The sequence below is a fragment of the Scyliorhinus torazame genome, chromosome 4 (assembly GCF_047496885.1).
Source record: "Scyliorhinus torazame isolate Kashiwa2021f chromosome 4, sScyTor2.1, whole genome shotgun sequence".
NCBI classification, from domain to species: Eukaryota; Metazoa; Chordata; class Chondrichthyes; order Carcharhiniformes; family Scyliorhinidae; genus Scyliorhinus; species Scyliorhinus torazame.
In genome coordinates this window covers 44,940,911-44,958,569 of record NC_092710.1, presented here as the reverse complement: position 1 = coordinate 44,958,569, position 17,659 = coordinate 44,940,911, and positions in this window count along the sequence as shown.

Genomic DNA, 17,659 nt, shown 5'->3' with positions numbered 1-17,659 from the left:
TCCACACACACATTGTCATTTCAGTCCATAATGGCCCCTACTCTTTCCCTAGTTCCCATCTTGCCCACAATAGGAGTTTTGTTTATTTTGCCCACAAGTGTTTTTTTATGTCCTCTCTTCGCTGTCCCTAATTTTATTTTTAAGTACCCCCTGCACTTCCTATACCCCTCTAGGGCACCCACTATTTTGAGCCCCCTATGTCTGCCAACAGCGCTCCCCCCCCCCCCCCCCCACACCCCCCCACACACACACACACCCCACACACACTTTTTCCTTACCAAATACCTTCACATCCAGGGTTCTCTGCTCTTTTTGGTCCCATCCTTTACCTTTAAGCATGGAGTGAGGAGAGATAAAATAGAATAGAATCCCTACAGTGCAGAAGGAGGCCATTCGGCCCATTAGGTCTGCACTGACCTTCCGAAAGAGCACCGTACCCAGGCCTACTTCCCCACCCTATCCCTGCCACCCCACTTAACACTTTGGACACTAAGGGGTAATTTAGCGTGGCCAATCCACCTAACATCGCATCTTTGGACTGTAGGAGGAAACCAGAGCACCCCGCGGAAACCCACACAGACACAAGGAGAAACTCCTCAGTCACCCAGGCAGGAATTGAACCCAGATCCCTGGCGCTCTGAAGCAGCAGTGCTAAATACCTTGGGATAAATGATTATTTTCAGGTTGGCAAACTGCAACTAATGGGTTGGCACTTGGATCAATGTTGGGGCCTCAATTATTTATAATCAATATCAATGATTGGGATGAAGGGATTGACTGCATTGTAGCCATATGTGTTGCTGATACAAAGGTAGGGAGGAAAGGAAGTTGTGAGGAGAGGACAACGTGTTTGCAAGTGGATACAGATAGGAGTGGGATAAATTTTGCAGGTGGAATATAATGTGGAGAATGTGGGCATTCCACTTTGATAAGATGACTGGATACAGGAGAGATGAGGAATATCGGATCAGGAATAGTTCATTTAGCCACATTGAACCTGTTCTTCATTCAATCAGAATATGGTTAATCTAGGCAGCACGGTGGTGCATTGGGCTAGCCCGGCAGCCTCAAGGCGCCGAGGTCCCAGGTTCAATTCTGGGTCACTGTCCGTGTGGAGTTTGCACATTCTCCCCGTGTTTGCGTGAGTTTCGCCCCCACAACCCAAAGATATGCAGGGAAGATGGATTGGCCACGCTAAATTGCCCCTTAATTGGGAAAAATGAATTGGGCACGCTAAATTTATTTAAAAAAACATGGTTAATCTGTCAATGTCTGGATATCCATGCCACATCCCTTAATACTAGTGGCTAACCATAACAGCTGTGGCCTTCGGAGTCAGCAGGTTTTGTTGACATCTTGCAGTGTGAAATAGTTATCTGCACCAGTTTCTCAAATACCCTGACTTGTAAACATATCACAAATAATCCTGGAACGGTCAGCTGTCTCAAACAACTGACCAACAGGCGAAGTTAGCCGATTTCACGTTGTTACTCTGCCTTCAAGCCAAAACGATGATCTGCAAACCAATTGAGTTTCAATGCCGTTGTATTGCCAGGTACGCAGGCTGTCCATCCCAATGACTGCTGGACTGTATCAAACTGCATGTCTCTCCGGCAGCTCACAATAGTTAGTGTACTGACCGTACTCAGGTCATGCTTGCAAAACTCAGAATTCACCAGGCCATTAGGTATAATTCCATGATTCAACAACACTTCCTGAAGTGCACTAAAAATTACACTAACAACCAATTTAAGATGATCTCCCGCTTACTAAGATCTACATATATTCAGAAACAGGGACTGCTCCTCTGCAGACAGAAGGAACATGTCCGGACATTGTGCCATTTATCAATTATTTATTGATTTTTAAAAAAAATGTATTCAAGGTTTTTCAATAATTTTACAGAACACTCCAAAAAAGAAAGTAATACAAAGAAAACAAGGCAATATGCCAACAAAACAAAACAACAACCCTCTAAACGATTAACAATTTAACACCCAATCCAAAGCAAAGTGGGGCATGCGCCCCTTACAATAAGAAAAATAAATCAGCCCCCCCCCGCCCCCGAGGTTGCTGCTGCTGCTGACCTCCACCTAACGTTCCGCGACAAAGTCAAGGAACGGTTGCCACCGCCCGGAGAACCCCCGCAAGGATCCTCGCAAGGCAAATTTGATCTTCTCCAGCCTGAGAAACCCCACCATGTCATTGACCCAAGCCTCTACGCTTGGGGGCTTCGCGCCCCTCCACATTAACGAGAGCCTTCTCCGGGCTACCAAGGAGGCAAAGGCCACAGCTCTGGCCTCTTTCGACTCCTGCACTCCCGGATCATCCGATACCCCAAATATCGCTATCCCCCAGCTCGGTTTTACCCGAGTATCCAAGACCTTGGACATAGCCTTTGTGGAGCCCTTCCAAAATTCTGTAAGCACCGGGCATGTCCAGAACATATGGGCGTGGTTTGCTGGGCTCCCCGAACACCTCACACTTGTCCTACCCCAAAAAACTTACTCATCCTCGCCCCTGTCATATGCGCCCGGTGCACCACCTTAAACTGGATCAGGCTGAGCCTGGCACAAGATGAGGTGGAATTGACCCTGCCCAGGGCGTCAGCCCACAGGCCCTCCTCCAGCTCCTCCTCCCACTTGCCCTTCAGCTCCTCCACCGAGGCCTTCCCCGCCTCCTGCAGCTCCTGATATATTTCCGATATCTTACCCTCCCCGACCCACACGCCCGAAACCACCCTGTCCTGTATCCTCCGGGCCGGCAGCAGCGGGAATTCCCCAACCTGCCTCCTCACGAACGCCCGAACCTGCATATACCTAAAGGCATTCCCCGGAGGTAACCCAAACTTCTCCTCCAGCGCCCTCAGACTGGCAAAGGTCCCATCGATGAACAAGTCCCCCATTCTTTTGATTCCCGCCCTGTGCCAGCTTAGGAACCCACCATCTATCCGACCTGGAGCGAACCTGTGGTTGTTTCGTATCGGGGTCCAGACTGAGGCCCCTTCCTCCCCCCTATGCCGTCTCCACTGCCCCCATATCCTCAGTGTCGCCGCCACCACTGGGCTCTTATACCGTCAGCGGAAGCGGCAACGGTGCCGTCACCAGTGCCCCCAGGCTGGTACCTGTACAGGACACTGCCTCGTCTTTTCCTCTTCCTCCATTACCCATTTCCGAATCATAGACACATTCGCTAACCAGTAATAGCTGCACAGGTTCAGCAGCGCCAACCCCCGCCGACTGCGCTCCAAGAACAGTCTCTTAACCCTCGGGGTCTTATTTGCCCACACAAATCCCATAGTACTCCTGGTTACCCGCTTAAAGAAGGCCTTGGGGATGAGAATGGGCAGGCACTGACAGACAAACAGGAACCTAGGTAGGACCGTCAACTTTACGGACTGCACCCTACCCGCTAGGGAGAGTGGCAACATGTCCCACCTCCTGAAGTCCTCCTCCAACTGGTCCACCAGCCGTGCCAGATTGAGCTTATGCAAGACCCCCCAACTCTAAACCACCTGGATTCCCAAATACCGAAAACTCCTCTCTACCATCTTGAGCGGCAGCTCCTCCAACCTCCTTTCCTGGCCCCTCGCATGCACCACAAACAGCTCGCTCTTCCCCACGTTGAGCTTGTATCCCGAGAAGTCTCCAAACTCCCTAATGGTCTGCATGACCTCCCCCATCCCCTCCACCGGATCCGCAATGTACAGCAGCAGCTCATCCGCATATAGAGAGACACGATGCTCCACCCCCCCGAACCAACCCCCTCCAGTTTCTGGACTCCCTCAATGCCATGGCCAGCGGCTCCCAGGGCAAAAAGCAGGGGGGACAAAGGGCACCCCTGCCTCGTTCCACGGTACAACCTAAAATACCCTGACCGCAGGCGGTTCGTCGCCACTGGTGCCTGGTACAACAATTTAACCCACCCTATGAACTCGTCCCCGAACCCAAACCTGCCTAACACCTCCCACAGATACTCCCACTCCACCCGGTCAAAGGCCTTCTCCGTGTCCATTGCCACTACCACTCCTGCATTCCCCCCCCCTCCGAGGGCATCATAATCACCTTCAGGAGCCTCCGCACATTCGTGTTCAGCTGCCTGACCTTCACAAACCCCGTCTGATCCTCATGTATCACTCTCGGGACACAATCCTCAATCCTAGTGGCCAAGACCTTCGCCAACAACTTGGCATCCACATTGAGGAGCGAAATCGGCCTATATGAGCCACACTGTAGAGGGTCCTTATCCCGCTTGAGGATAAGTGAGATCAAAGCCTGCAACGTCGTCGGGGGAAGAATTCCTTTCTCTTTTGCCTCATTGAAGGTTCTCAGCAGCAACAGTTTAGCTGGACTCCGCACCGTGTTCCCCCCCATCCCTGATTCCCGCAATCTCCCTAGCCGCCTCCCTCCTCCGCAGCTGATGCGCCAACATCCGACTCACCTTCTCCCCATATTCACACACTGCTCCCTGTACCCTCCTCCACTGGGCCTCAGCTTTCCCCATGGTCAGCAAGTCAAACTCCGTTTGGAGGCTCCGGCGCTCCTTCAGCAGCCCCTCTTCAGGGGATTCCGCGTACCTCCTATCCACCCTCAGTATCCCCCCCACCAATCTCTCCCTCTCCATCCGCCCCCCCTTCTCCCTGTGAGCCCTGATTGAAATTAGCTCCCCCCTGACCACTGCCTTCAGCGCCTCCCAGACCACACTAACCGACACCTCCCCAGTACCATTGGCCTCCACATATCTTTGGATGCACCCCCGAACCCGCCCACAAATCTCCTCGTCCGCCATCAGTCCCACATTCATGCGGCCACAACGAGCGCTGGCCCCTCTCCACCCCCAACTCCAGCTGTACCCAGTGCGGGGCGTCATCCGAAATCGCAATGGCCGAATACTCCGTCCCCTCCCCTCTCGGGATCAGCGCCCTGCTTACCACGAAAATGTCTATTCGCGAGTAGGCCTTGTGCACATGGGAGACGAAGGAGAACTCCCTCGCCCTTGGCCTGGCAAACCTCCACGGATCCACTCCCCCCATCTGATCCATAAACCCCCTCAGGACCTTGGCCACTGCCGGCCTCTTACCCGACCTCGACCTAGACCGATCCAATGTCGGGTCCAGGACCGTATTGAAGTTCCCCCCCCCCATTATCAGATTACCCGCCTCCAGATCTGGAATCCGGCTCAACATCCGCTTCATGAACCCTGCATCGTCCCAGTTTGGGGCATACACATTCACCAGCAGCACCCGGGGCCCCTGCAGTCTGCCACTCACCATCACATATCGGCCCCCTTTATCCGCCACAATACCCACCGCCTCAAATGCCACCCGCTTGCCCACCAAGATTGCGACATCCCTGTTTCTCGCGTCCAGCCCAGAGTGAAAAACCTGCCCCACCCCCCCCTTTTCACGGGAAAAAGCCCGCGCTCCCAGCCTGGGCCGCCCCAGCCCCCCGGGGCGCAGCTCCTTTCACCTGCAGCCTCGCCCCAATCCCCAAAGGCCCAGGGCCACAGGTCCCACCCCCCCCCCAAACAAGCACACATACAGAAAAAACATCGCCCCCTCCCACTCACCAGCATCCCCTGTAACATGCTACAAACCACTAATTTGAGTCCAACTTCTCATTTTGGATGAAGGTCCACGCCTCGTCCGGCGTATCAAAATAGTGGTGACGGTCCTGATACGTGACCCACAGCCGCGCCGGCTGTAGCAGCCCGAACGTCACCCCCTTTCTGTGGAGAACCGCCTTGGCCCGGTTAAATCCTGCCCTCTTCTTGGCCAGCTCTGCACTCCAGTCCCGATAGATGCGGATTTCGGCATTCTCCCACCTGCTGCTCCGCTCCTTCTTGGCCCATCTCAGGACACCCTCGCTGTCGGTGAAGCGGTGGAACCGCACCACCACAGGCTTTGCGGTTCATTCACCCTCGGCCTCCTCGCCAGGACTCTGTGCGCCCCGTCCAGCTCCAGGGGCCTCGGGAAGGCTCCCGCCCCCATCAGCGTACTCAGCATCGTAGCCACATACGCCCCAGCATCCGACCCCTTCACGCCTTCAGGGAGGCCCAGAATCCGCAGGTTCTTTCTCCTCGACCTGTTCTCCAGATCCTCGAACTTCTCCAGCCATTTTGTATGCAGCGCCTCGTGCACTTCCACTTTGACAGCCAGGCCCAGGATCTCGTCCTCGTTATCAAAGGCCTTCTGCTGCACCTCCTTGATCGCCGTCCCCTGCATCCTCCGGGTCTCCACCAGCCTTTCAATCGATGCCTTCACAGGGGCCAACATCTCCGCCTTCAATTCCGCAAAGCAGCTTCTCAAAAACTCCTGCTGCTCCCGCGACCACTGATCCCACGCTGCCTGGTGTCCGCCCGCCGCCATCTTGCTTTTTCGCGCCCGTTCTCCTCTTCTCTAGTGCCACTTTTTTGACCGCTCCGCTCCTGGTCCACTCCATACAGCGCTGGGGGAACCTCAGTGCTTCCTTCCCACACCGGGAATCGTCGTCCAAGAGCCGCTGGGGCTCCTGAAAAGAGCCCAAAAGTCCGTTCTTGGCGGGAGCTGCCGACCGTGCGACCTACCCAGGCATAGCCGCAGCCGGAAGTCCGTGCCATTTATCAATTAAACAAAGGTCTGAGGAGGGTGGCAATGGTGGTGCAGTGGTTAGCACTGCTGCCTCATGTCACCGAGGACTCCGGTTTGGTACTGGCCCTGGATCACTGTCTATGTGGAGTTTGCGCGTTCTCCCAGCATCTGTTTGCTTCTTGCTCCCACAAGCCCAAGATGTAGGTGGATTGACCACGCTAAATTGCCCTTTAATTGGAAAAAAAAAAGAATTGGGTAGTCTAAATTTATTTAAAACAACAAAGGTCTGAGGGATAATAGTTCATGGGTGAATTCTCCATGTCGACGCCTCGTACGGTCAAATTTGACTTGTTGATCAATTAGCCTCCTTTACCGATACAGTATGAATTGTTCCCTTTGAAATTGGCATTCTTATATCTATCGTGATGAAAAGTTTCAACAGCACGTCTCTCTTTATCTCAGTCATACTCAACCAAGTGAGTTTGTGCTGAATTGGAGTTGTGCAATCAAGTGTGAACTTGTTGGTGATTCACCAGGTAGGAAGATTGAATGAATCCCTTCCCACACACAGAGCAGATGAATGCTCTCTTCCCAGTGTGACGTTGCTGGTGTCTCAGTAAGGTTGATGACTGAGTGAATCCCTTCCCACACACACAGAGCAGGTGAATGCTCTCTTCCCAGTGTGACGTTGCTTGTGTCTCAGCAGTCAGATGACTGAGTAAATCCCTTCCCACACTCGGGGCAGGTAAATAGCCTCACCCCAGTGTGACTGCGTCCCAGAGCGTCTCCAGCCCCCTGTCTGGGGCCGGGGCTGACTCGCTAGATCAGATTGTGATGCTCTGTCCACTGGTGAGAGCGGCTGAGTCAACAGAGACTCGGAGTGGAGACTGGAGCTGCTCTGGGTCAGGGGGCTGGAGACTGGAGTTGCTCTGGGACAGGGGGCTGGAGACTGGAGTTGCTCTGGGCCAGGGGGCTGGAGACGGGAACTGCTCTGGGTCAGGGGGCTGGAGACTGGAGTTGCTCTGGGACAGGGGGCTGGAGACTGGAGCTGCTCTGGGACAGGGGAGTGGAGACTGGACCTGCTCTGGGACAGGGGAGTGGAGACTGGAGTTGCTCTGGGACAGGGGGCTGGAGACTGGAGCTGCTCTGGGACAGGGGGCTGGAGACTGGAGCTGCTCTGGGACAGGGGAGTGGAGACTGGAGCTGCTCTGGGACAGGGGAGTGGAGACTGGAGTTGCTCTGGGACAGGGGGCTGGAGACTGGAGCTGCTCTGGGTCAGGGCAGTGGAGACTGGAGCTGCTCTGGGACAGTGGAGTGGCGACTGGAGCTGCACTGGGACAGGGGAGTGGCGACTGGGGCTGCTCTGGGACAGGGGGCTGGAGACTGGAGCTGCTCTGGGACAGGGGGCTGGAGACTGGAGCTGCTCTGGGACAGGGGAGTGGCGACTGGAGCTGCACTGGGACAGGGGAGTGGCGACTGGAGCTGCTCTGGGACAGGGGGCTGGAGACTGGAGCTGCTCTGGGCCAGGGGCTGGAGACTGGAGCTGTTCTGGGACAGGGGGCTGGAGAATGGAGCTGCTCTGGGACAGGGGGCTGGAGACGAGCTTTTCTGGGCCAGGGGGCTGGAGACTGGAGCTGCTCTAGGACAGGGGGCTGGAGAATGGGGCTGCTCTGGGCCAGGGGGCTGGAGATTGGAGCTGCTCTGGGACAGGGGGCTGGAGAATGGAGCTGCTCTGGGACATGGGAGTGGAGGCTGGAGCTGCTGTGGGCCAGGGGGCAGGAGACTGGAGCTACTCTGGGACAGGGGGCTGGAGACTGGAGCTGCTCTGGGACAGGGGAGTGGAGACTGGAGCTGCTCTGGGACAGGGGAGTGGCGACTGGAGCTGCACTGGGACAGGGGCTGGAGCTGTTCTGGGCCAGGGGGCTGGAGACTGGAGCTGCTCTGGGCCAGGGGGGTGGAGACTGGAGCTGCTCTGGGCCAGGGGGGTGGAGACTGGAGCTGCTCTGGGACAGGGGAGTGGAGACTGGAGCTGCACTGGGCCAGGGGGCTGGAGACTGGAGCTGCTCTGGGCTAGGGGGGTGGAGACTGGAGCTGCTCTGGGCCAGGGGGGTGGAGACTGGAGCTGCTCTGGGACAGGGGAGTGGAGACTGGAGCTGCACTGGGACAGGGGCTGGAGCTGTTCTGGGCCTGGGGGCTGGAGACTGGAGCTGCTCTGGGCCAGCGGGGGGGGGGGGGGGAGGGGGGAGACTGGAGCTGCTCTGGGCCAGGGGAGTGGAGACTGGAGCTGCACTGGGACAGGGGCTGGAGCTGTTCTGGGCCAGGGGGCTGGAGACTGGAGCTGCACTGGGACAGGGGCTGGAGTTGTTCTGGGCCAGGGGGCTGGAGACTGGAGCTGCTCTGGGACAGGGGGCTGAAGTCTGGAGCTGCTCTGGGCCAGGGGCTGGAGACTGGAGCTGCTCTAGGGCAGGGGGCTGGAGTATGGAGCTGCTCTTGGACAGGGGGCTGGAGTATGGAGCTGCTCTGGGACGGGGTGCTGAAGTCTGGAGCTGCTCTGGGCCAGGGGCTGGAGACTGGAGCTGTTCTGGGACAGGGGGCTGGAGTCTGGAGTCTTGAGCTGCTCTGGGCCAATGTGTTGGAGACTGCAGCTGCTCTGGGCCAGGGGCTGGTGACTGGAGCTGTTCTGGGACAGGGGGCTGGAGTCTGGAGCTGCTCTGGGCCAATGTGTTGGAGACTGGAGCTGTTCTGGGCCATGGGCTGGAACTGCTCTGGGACAGGGAGCTGGAGACTGGAGCTGCTCTGGGACAGGGGGCTGGAGTCTGGAGTCTGGAGCTGCTCTGGGCCAATGTGGTGGAGACTGGAGCTGCTCTGGGCTAATGTGGTGGAGACTGGAGCTGCTCTAGTCCAGGGTGATGGAAACTGGAGCTGCTGTGGGACAGGGAGCTGGAGACTGGAGCTGCTCTGCGCCAATGTGGTGTAGACTGGAGCTGCTCTGGGCCAGAGGGCTGGAGACTGGAGCTGCTCTGGGCCAGGGGCTGGAGTCTGGATCTGCTCTGGGCCAGGCGCTGGAGTCTGGAGTTGCTCTGGGACAGGGGGCAGGAGACTGGAGCTGCTCTGGGACAGGGGAGTGGAGACTGGAGCTGCTCTGGGACAGGGGAGTGGAGACTGGAGTTGCTCTGGGACAGGGGGCTGGAGACTGGAGCTGCACTGGGACAGGGGAGTGGCGACTGGAGCTGCTCTGGGACAGGGGGCTGGAGACTGGAGCTGCTCTGGGACAGGGGGCTGGAGACTGGAGCTGCTCTGGGACAGGGTTGTGGCGACTGGAGCTGCACTAGGACAGGGGAGTGGCGACTGGAGCTGCTCTGGGACAGGGGGCTGGAGACTGGAGCTGCTCTGGGCAAGGGGCTGGAGACTGGAGCTGCTCTGGGACAGGGGGCTGGAGACTGGAGCTGGTCTGGGACAGGGGGCTGGAGAATGGAGCTGCTCTGGGACAGGGGGCTGGAGACGAGCTGTTCTGGGCCAGGGGGCTGGAGACTGGAGCTGCTCTAGGACAGGGGGCTGAAGAATGGGGCTGCTCTGGGCCAGGGGGCTGGAGATTGCAGCTGCTCTGGGACAGGGGGCTGGAGAATGGAGCTGCTCTGGGACATGTGAGTGGAGGCTGGAGCTGCTGTGGGCCAGGGGGCTGGAGACTGGAGCTACTCTGGGACAGGGGGCTGGAGACTGGAGCTGCTCTGGGACAGAGGAGTGGAGACTGGAGCTGCTCTGGGACAGGGGAGTGGCGAATGGAGCTGCACTGGGACAGGGGCTGGAGCTGTTCTAGGCCAGGGGGCTGGAGACTGGAGCTGCTCTGGGCCAGGGGGGTGGAGACTGGAGCTGCTCTGGGCCAGGGGGGTGGAGACTGGAGCTGCTCTGGGCCAGGGGAGTGGAGACTGGAGCTCCACTGGGACAGGGGGGTGGAGACTGTAGCTGCTCTGGGACAGGCGAGTGGAAACTGGAGCTGTTCTGGGCCAGGGGGCTGGAGACTGGAGCTGCTCTGGGACAGGGGAGTGGAGACTGGAGCTGGTCTGGGCTAGGGGGGTGGAGACTGGACTGCTCTGGGCCAGGGGGGGGGGGTGGAGACTGGAGCTGTTCTGGGCCAGGGGGCTGGAGACTGGAGCTGCTCTGGGCCAGGGGGGTGGAGACTGGAGCTGCTCTGGGCCAGGGGAGTGGAGACTGGAGCTGCACTGGGACAGGGGCTGGAGCTGTTCTGGGCCAGGGGGCTGGAGACTGGAGATGCACTGGGACAGGGGCTGGAGTTGTTCTGGGCCAGGGGGCTGGAGACTGGAGCTGCTCTGGGCCAGGGGCTGGAGTATGGAGCTGCTCTGGGACGGGGGGCTGAAGTCTGGAGCTGCTCTGGGCCAGGGGCTGGAGACTGGAGCTGTTCTGGGACAGGGGGCTGGAGTCTGGAGTCTGGAGCGGCTCTGGGCCAATGTGTTGGAGACTGGAGCTGCTCTGGGCCAGGGGCTGGAGACTGGAGCTGTTCTGGGACAGGGGAGTGGAGACTGGAGCTGCTCTGGGACAGGGGAGTGGAGACTGGAGCTGCTCTGGGACAGGGGGCTGAAGTCTGGAGCTGCTCTGGGCCAGGGGCTGGAGACTGGAGCTGCTCTAGGGCAGGGGGCTGGAGTATGGAGCTGCTCTGGGACAGGGGGCTGGAGACTGGAGCTGTTCTGGGACGGGGGCTGAAGTCTGGAGCTGCTCTGGGCCAGGGGCTGGAGACTGGAGCTGTTCTGGGACAGGGGGCTGGAGTCTGGAGCTGCTCTGGGCCAATGTGTTGGAGACTGGAGCTGCTCTGGGCCAGGGGCTGGAGACTGGAGCTGTTCTGGGACAGGGGGCTGGAGTCTGGAGCTGCTCTGGACCAATGTGTTGGAGACTGGAGCTGTTCTGGGCCACGGGCTGGAGCTGCTCTGGGACAGGGAGCTGGAGACTGGAGCTGCTCTGGGACAGGGGGCTGGAGTATGGAGTCTGGAGCTGCTCTGGGCCAATGTGGTGGAGACTGGAGCTGCTCTGGGCTAATGTGGTGGAGACTGGAGCTGCTCTAGGCCAGGGTGATGGAAACTGGAGCTGCTCTGGGACAGGGAGCTGGAGACTGGTGACGAATGTGATATAAAATAGTTACTTTAGAGATATTAGTTAATGTAATGTAGAAATAAGCCACTTTGATTCTGGCAAGTAGAGACAAAGGATTTTAGACCGTATGGGAAAAAGCAGGAAGAGGTGTGTCTATGAGAGTGATGCTGAATTGATAGGGGCCGGAGAAAGGGATTGGAAGTGAGCCCATCAGAATAGATCAAACAAGTCAGGAGGGACATAGGATGACCTATGGGTGTCGAGTATGTGAAACATGATGCCATTTGAATGTATCAGTACTGATCTCTTTGTCTGGGACATTCACTTAGTTCCCGGGGCTGCAGAAAGCAACATGTTATCTGTATCACTGTGGACTAGGTAGCTTGCAAGCTGAATAAAATAACTTTTGTTATACTTGCAAATCCCTCTCGACTTTTATTGAGGCCAGACTGACGGATAAAGAAATTTGGGAATCAACATTTGGTGCCGAAAACCGGGATTTCTCAGGGCGATCCTGGTCCAACTGCGAAATCAGAATTAGACTGATTATGAACAGGAGGATGGGGAACGAGGGCCCTCAATGTAGAACTGGAAAATGACCGCGCATTGATTGTTCCCCTTTTCTTATCGTCTGATTAGTCTGGTCACTCGCGGTTGCCACAGAAAGACCGCCTCGACGAAATCACAGGTCAGTCTGGGGATTAGCAATTTAATTGATGGGATTTCATATTGTTGTTTCGGCTTGGGTTAGGGTTTTGGGTTGATGTGACATCTCAAATGATGATTCAATTCCAAGTATAAGGGTTCAGAGGCTGATGGGACTTCAGTAATGAAGGTTCAGTCTATTATATGGGTTCAGGGGCTGATGGGACTTCAGTACTGAAGGTTCAGTCCAGTATAACTGTTTTTAAATCTGAAGATGGTTCAACTCTATGTGTGAGTGTTTTAAATATATAGTTGATTAAGCTAAAATTGTCTCCTTGGACTGTATTGGCGAAAAACGCAGTTCCGAGGACTAGTTGAGATTGTGGGGAATGCTGCATATTGGTTGAAGCAGAAGTCTCTCAAAGGGTTAACAGCAGCAGGCAAAGTTAAAGACAGACAGTGCTTCTCACTCAGGCCTTGAGATAACAGCACCAGTCTGTAGTGTAATCGGATACCTTTCCTTTGAGTCAGTGAACACCAGCAAAGTTACGTTTTGAATTAATTAAAGGAAACCAGTGGGTTTCTCCACCTCTTTGATAAAAGTTATTATTTTCGAAAGCAATTGATTGAAATTGCCAGAATCTTAAGTTTTACTTACTTGAAATAAGGTTTAATCTCATTTTATCTGGAGATTAATAGAAACTTAAAGAAGATCATGGACACCATTTTAAAAAGTGTAAATCTGGAGATGATAGTTGATTTTGCTAATACTTATGTGTATGTAAAAGAAAAAAAAACTTGTTAAAAGAAAAATTGTTAAGATAAAGAAATAATTAAGTTGTAAATGTTATACAAGTTTGTGTTAAGCAAATTGTAAATTTAGTTCTGAGTTGAGATCAGAGCTAAGCTTGCAAGTTGCAGTAATTCAATTTGAATTTTCAAACATTTTTAAGTTTAAAAAAAAAAGCGCAAGTAGAGGAAGGACACGGGTCACACAAGAGATGAGCTACGTAGTTCAATGGCTGGCCTTGAATTGACAGAAAAAGAAAAATTCAATAATTTGGAAAAGTAAGCATATCACCTAAGTCTCTCCAAACTAAGCAGAAACCACAAGGTTCGGGAACAAAGGAAGCTGAAACAGATTCTTTTGAAGAGAAAGAACTCCCCCTAGTGACAGGGAGAGACGTTGAAGTCTTGGAACAACCAGGGGAAATAGCGAGAGTGCCCCCTGGTGACATTCGGAGACAGTTACCGATTAGGAAGATGCGAAACCCCGATGCAGTGACTGTGGGAGCGAACCCCACGATAGACGTTTACTTCCCATGGACACCCAGTGAGATGATGGCTATTATGTCGACAATCCCAGATAGAAAAAATCTCCTGCTGCCTTCATGGATTCCTTGAGAACTACCATCTCAATTTATCAAGCTGATTTAAGGGACCTCTGGGCCCTAGTCCAGCAGATTTTAACCCCAGCAGAGTACCGCAATTATCTTAACCACCTGAATTATGCTAGTCATGCCGCACTTCAGAAGGCCTATGCGTTAGACAACGATAGAAGGACACAGATCTTGAATGCGTTGAATAGCACATTTCAAAGGCCCATAAATCTTTCTGTTATCTTAGACCTAAAACCTAAGAAGACTGAAGAGCCAGAGGAATTTCTGGAGCGTTTTAATGAAATCTACCGGGGGCAGTCAGGCGATTTGCTGTATCAAAATGGTCAGAATTCCCCTCAATATTGTGCTATGTTAATGCATTGCCTACCACCTTCTGTGGTTACTGCTGTGAAATGTAATAACATGAATTGGACAGAGAACGACCCTTCCCAGATGGCAAGGGCAGTCAGATTTTATTGGAAGGAGGGTGTAGGCCAAGAAGGAGGCTCAGTTATTAAGACTGAGTATGTAATGAAAAAGGATGATCTGCGACCCCAACAAGCGGCAGAAATGGTAGTTTACCAGCAGGAGCCCCAATATAGTGACTTTGGGTGGGTGGATCAGCGAAGAGGAGGATACCAAACCCACCCACAGGGACCCTCACCCCCTTTTTATGGCCCACCGAACGAATCAATAGCTCTACAACCGCAGCCCCCTCTGAGGGGCCATTGGTCTACTGGAAGAAGAGGACGGGGCAGCCATGTCTTCTGTGCAATCAGCACTTAAATTACCATTATCCGACCACACGCAGCAATTGTCAGGGTTCCAAGGACAGGTGTGTGAGTATCCTATTTCTGAACCTGTGACAGTCACTTACGAGAATAAGTCTGCAGAGCATCAGTTTGTAGTGACTACTGGATTGGACTGTAACTTGTTGGCCCGAGATTTACTGTGTATCTTCCAGCTACAGCTAGAATGCGGAGATGAGGGGGTAACGGTTACATCATGGAGGATGAGACAACAGTGCTATATTTCTATCACCCCCCAGTGGTGGACGTTAGACGTTGAACAGTCACTGCATCACGTTACCCTGGCCTATGACAGAACTGGACGAAACAGGGAGTTGGAGGACAAATACCGGCCATTACTTGAGACCGAATGGCCAGTCAAGGTTACAGCCACAGTCACGGGAAAAGAAGGTACAGCCGATTTTGTTACAATATCACCACATTTATGGCCACAGTCAGCTTCGGTAAGCCCTCATATTACACGTCAGGTCCATGACCAGTACCATGCCAGGGATATGGGGCGAATGGTCAGGAGGGCAGTGGATCATTCGGATCCAACAGACTACGCACTTCAAGTCATGCCGGACGGCACTACCATAAAATATTTTGAGGTCCCTGAAATGATTAACACTCGACTGCAGCATCACAGGGGACATGATGTGTTGGAATATGTCAATCCACAGGTCTGGGCGGAATACCCATCACAAGTGGGAAAGACAAATGTTACACCTATTAAGGTGATGGTTAAGGATCATGTAAAGCTACCTTCCATTCGACTATACCCCCTGAAATCTCAAGCTGCTCCATCAATAGATAAATTAATTCAAGAGCTGTTGCAACAGGGTATTTTGGTCCCTTGCCAATCAGAATGTAACACCCCCATACTTGCTGTGCCTAAACCAGCCAAACCAGACCAGTACCGATTAGTACAGGATTTACGTTCAATCAATGCCATCGCATAGCCGTTACATGCTCTCACCCTCCAACAGGATATTACGGTGTATAGCTCCCACTCGGTCATCGCACTACTGAGGCAACTGCAGACTCAGCATCTTACCGCAGCTCGTCAGAATAGGTATGAGGTATACCTTTTGAACAATCCACGTCTGACATTTAAATACTGTACCACTATCAATCCAGCCTGTTTTCTTAGTGGTCCCCCTGCCCATGAAGACGCACCTGGCCACGACTGTTTAGCCTTGATTCAGGAAACTACCACAATAAGGGGCGATTTGAGTGACATTTCGTCAGAACAACCTGACATGATTATGTGTGGTCAAATATCCCACTGGGGTTTAGTTAATGACCTACTGCAGGCCCTCCTTATGCCCGCGCAGATTTCCGTTATTAAATGCGCTGCCCACACGAATGGTAAGACCCCAGTTGACGTTGGTAATGAACGAGCAGATTGTGCAGCGCGAACAGCCGCGCAAATTCAGCAAGTGATGGTGCCTAAGATGTTAAGTCAGACTAAACGATCTACTATAAATATGTCTGCTTCTGACAAGTCAATGCCAACCATCCAAGATGTCATAAGGTTACAGGAGGACGCTCCTGAGAGTGATAAACAAATGTGGAAACGGTTAGGTTGTACATATGATTCTGTTTCCTCTTTATGGACCACGCCTGCACATCAGACTTGTATGTCTGATGTGCTGGCTTTATGGGTCATTGAATGTGTACACTTTGCAACTCATTGTGGGGCTCGAGGGACTAGTGATTTGTTGCTGGACACTTGGTGGCACCCTAAAATGCAGGGGTTGGCCCAAAGTATCAGTAATCGGTGTTTGATTTGTCAGCAATATAACACCGGAAAAGGTATCCCTTGTGGGATGGGGCAAACCCCGTTGCCCAGTGGTCCCTTTGAGATGCTCCAAATGGATTACATTGAGTTGGAAAGGTGTCAATGTTATAAATATGTTTTGGTCATTGTGGATGTGTTCAGCAGATGGGTCGAGGCGTATCCGACTATCGATAATAAAGCTGCTACTGTGGTTAAAGTCTTGATGAGGGAAATCATTCCCCGGTACGGTATACCAGCTCAGTTAAGTTCTGATAATGGGCCTCATTTTATTGGACAAATTAACAAGGAGTTTTGCTCCCAGTTGGGCATACGCCAGCAGTTACACTGTGCTTATAGACCGCAGGCGGCCGGGTTGGTTGAGAGACACAATCAGACCCTCAAAACTAAATTGGCTAAATTAAGAGCAGACACGGGACTGACATGGCTTAAGTTGCTCCCCGTTGCCCTCTTCCAGCTGCGGGTTACACCTGCGGGACCGGCCCGGCTCTCTCCCGCCGAGATTCTTTATGGCAGGCCTCTTAGAACTCCCTGGAGCCTGCAGGTTCCCAGACTGGTTCAGTTTCATCAGATGACTGAAGAGATGACCACCTATGTTCTAGCCCTCACGCAAGTGCTCAAGGAACTCCATGGCCAGGTCCGCGCGGCTCACCAGCCATTGCCCCCAGTACCTAGCTCACTTTCAGTCCAGCCCGGTAGTTATGTCATGGTCAAAGCTTGGACTAGGAAGGGGTCGGAGCCGCGATGGGACGGGCCCTTCCAAGTTCTCCTTACCATCCCCACAGCAGTTAAAGTGGAGGGGCGAAGTGCTTGGGTCCACCTACATCACTGTAAATTGAGTCCATCTCCACTACTGTAAAAGGTCGGATACTAACCTGCCTCCCTTCTCCAGTGCTATTTTACAGGTGTGGAGCATGATGGAGTGGCTACGCATCGTCTGTATGATATTTGGCCTCACTTCGCTTGGCGTGTTATTGGCGATGGACATGGAAAAGGGGAATATTATGTATCTGTGTAGCCCCAACCAATCTACAAGGTTACATCACCTCTGCAAAGGTGATGTTCTTCGCTGCCCCCATATACGAGGACATGGTATCGACTCATGGAAGGTCATCAAAGTTAAGGAGAATGCAGGAGTCATGAAGCAGTTGCACCGGTCCCGGCGATGGGAAGGGAACATTATATGGACATTGCCTTGTTTTTGGAATACATGTAAATTCGATTTTGGATGTGTTAAGAGTGGTGCAATGAAGGTAATATCAGGCTGTCAGAAGAGCGTAGGAAGAGGCTATGAGGAAGTGAAAGGGACTAGAGAGAGGATGGGGCGTATGAGAAGGGAAGTACAGCTAGAACGTAGGTTACCGGGAGATACACT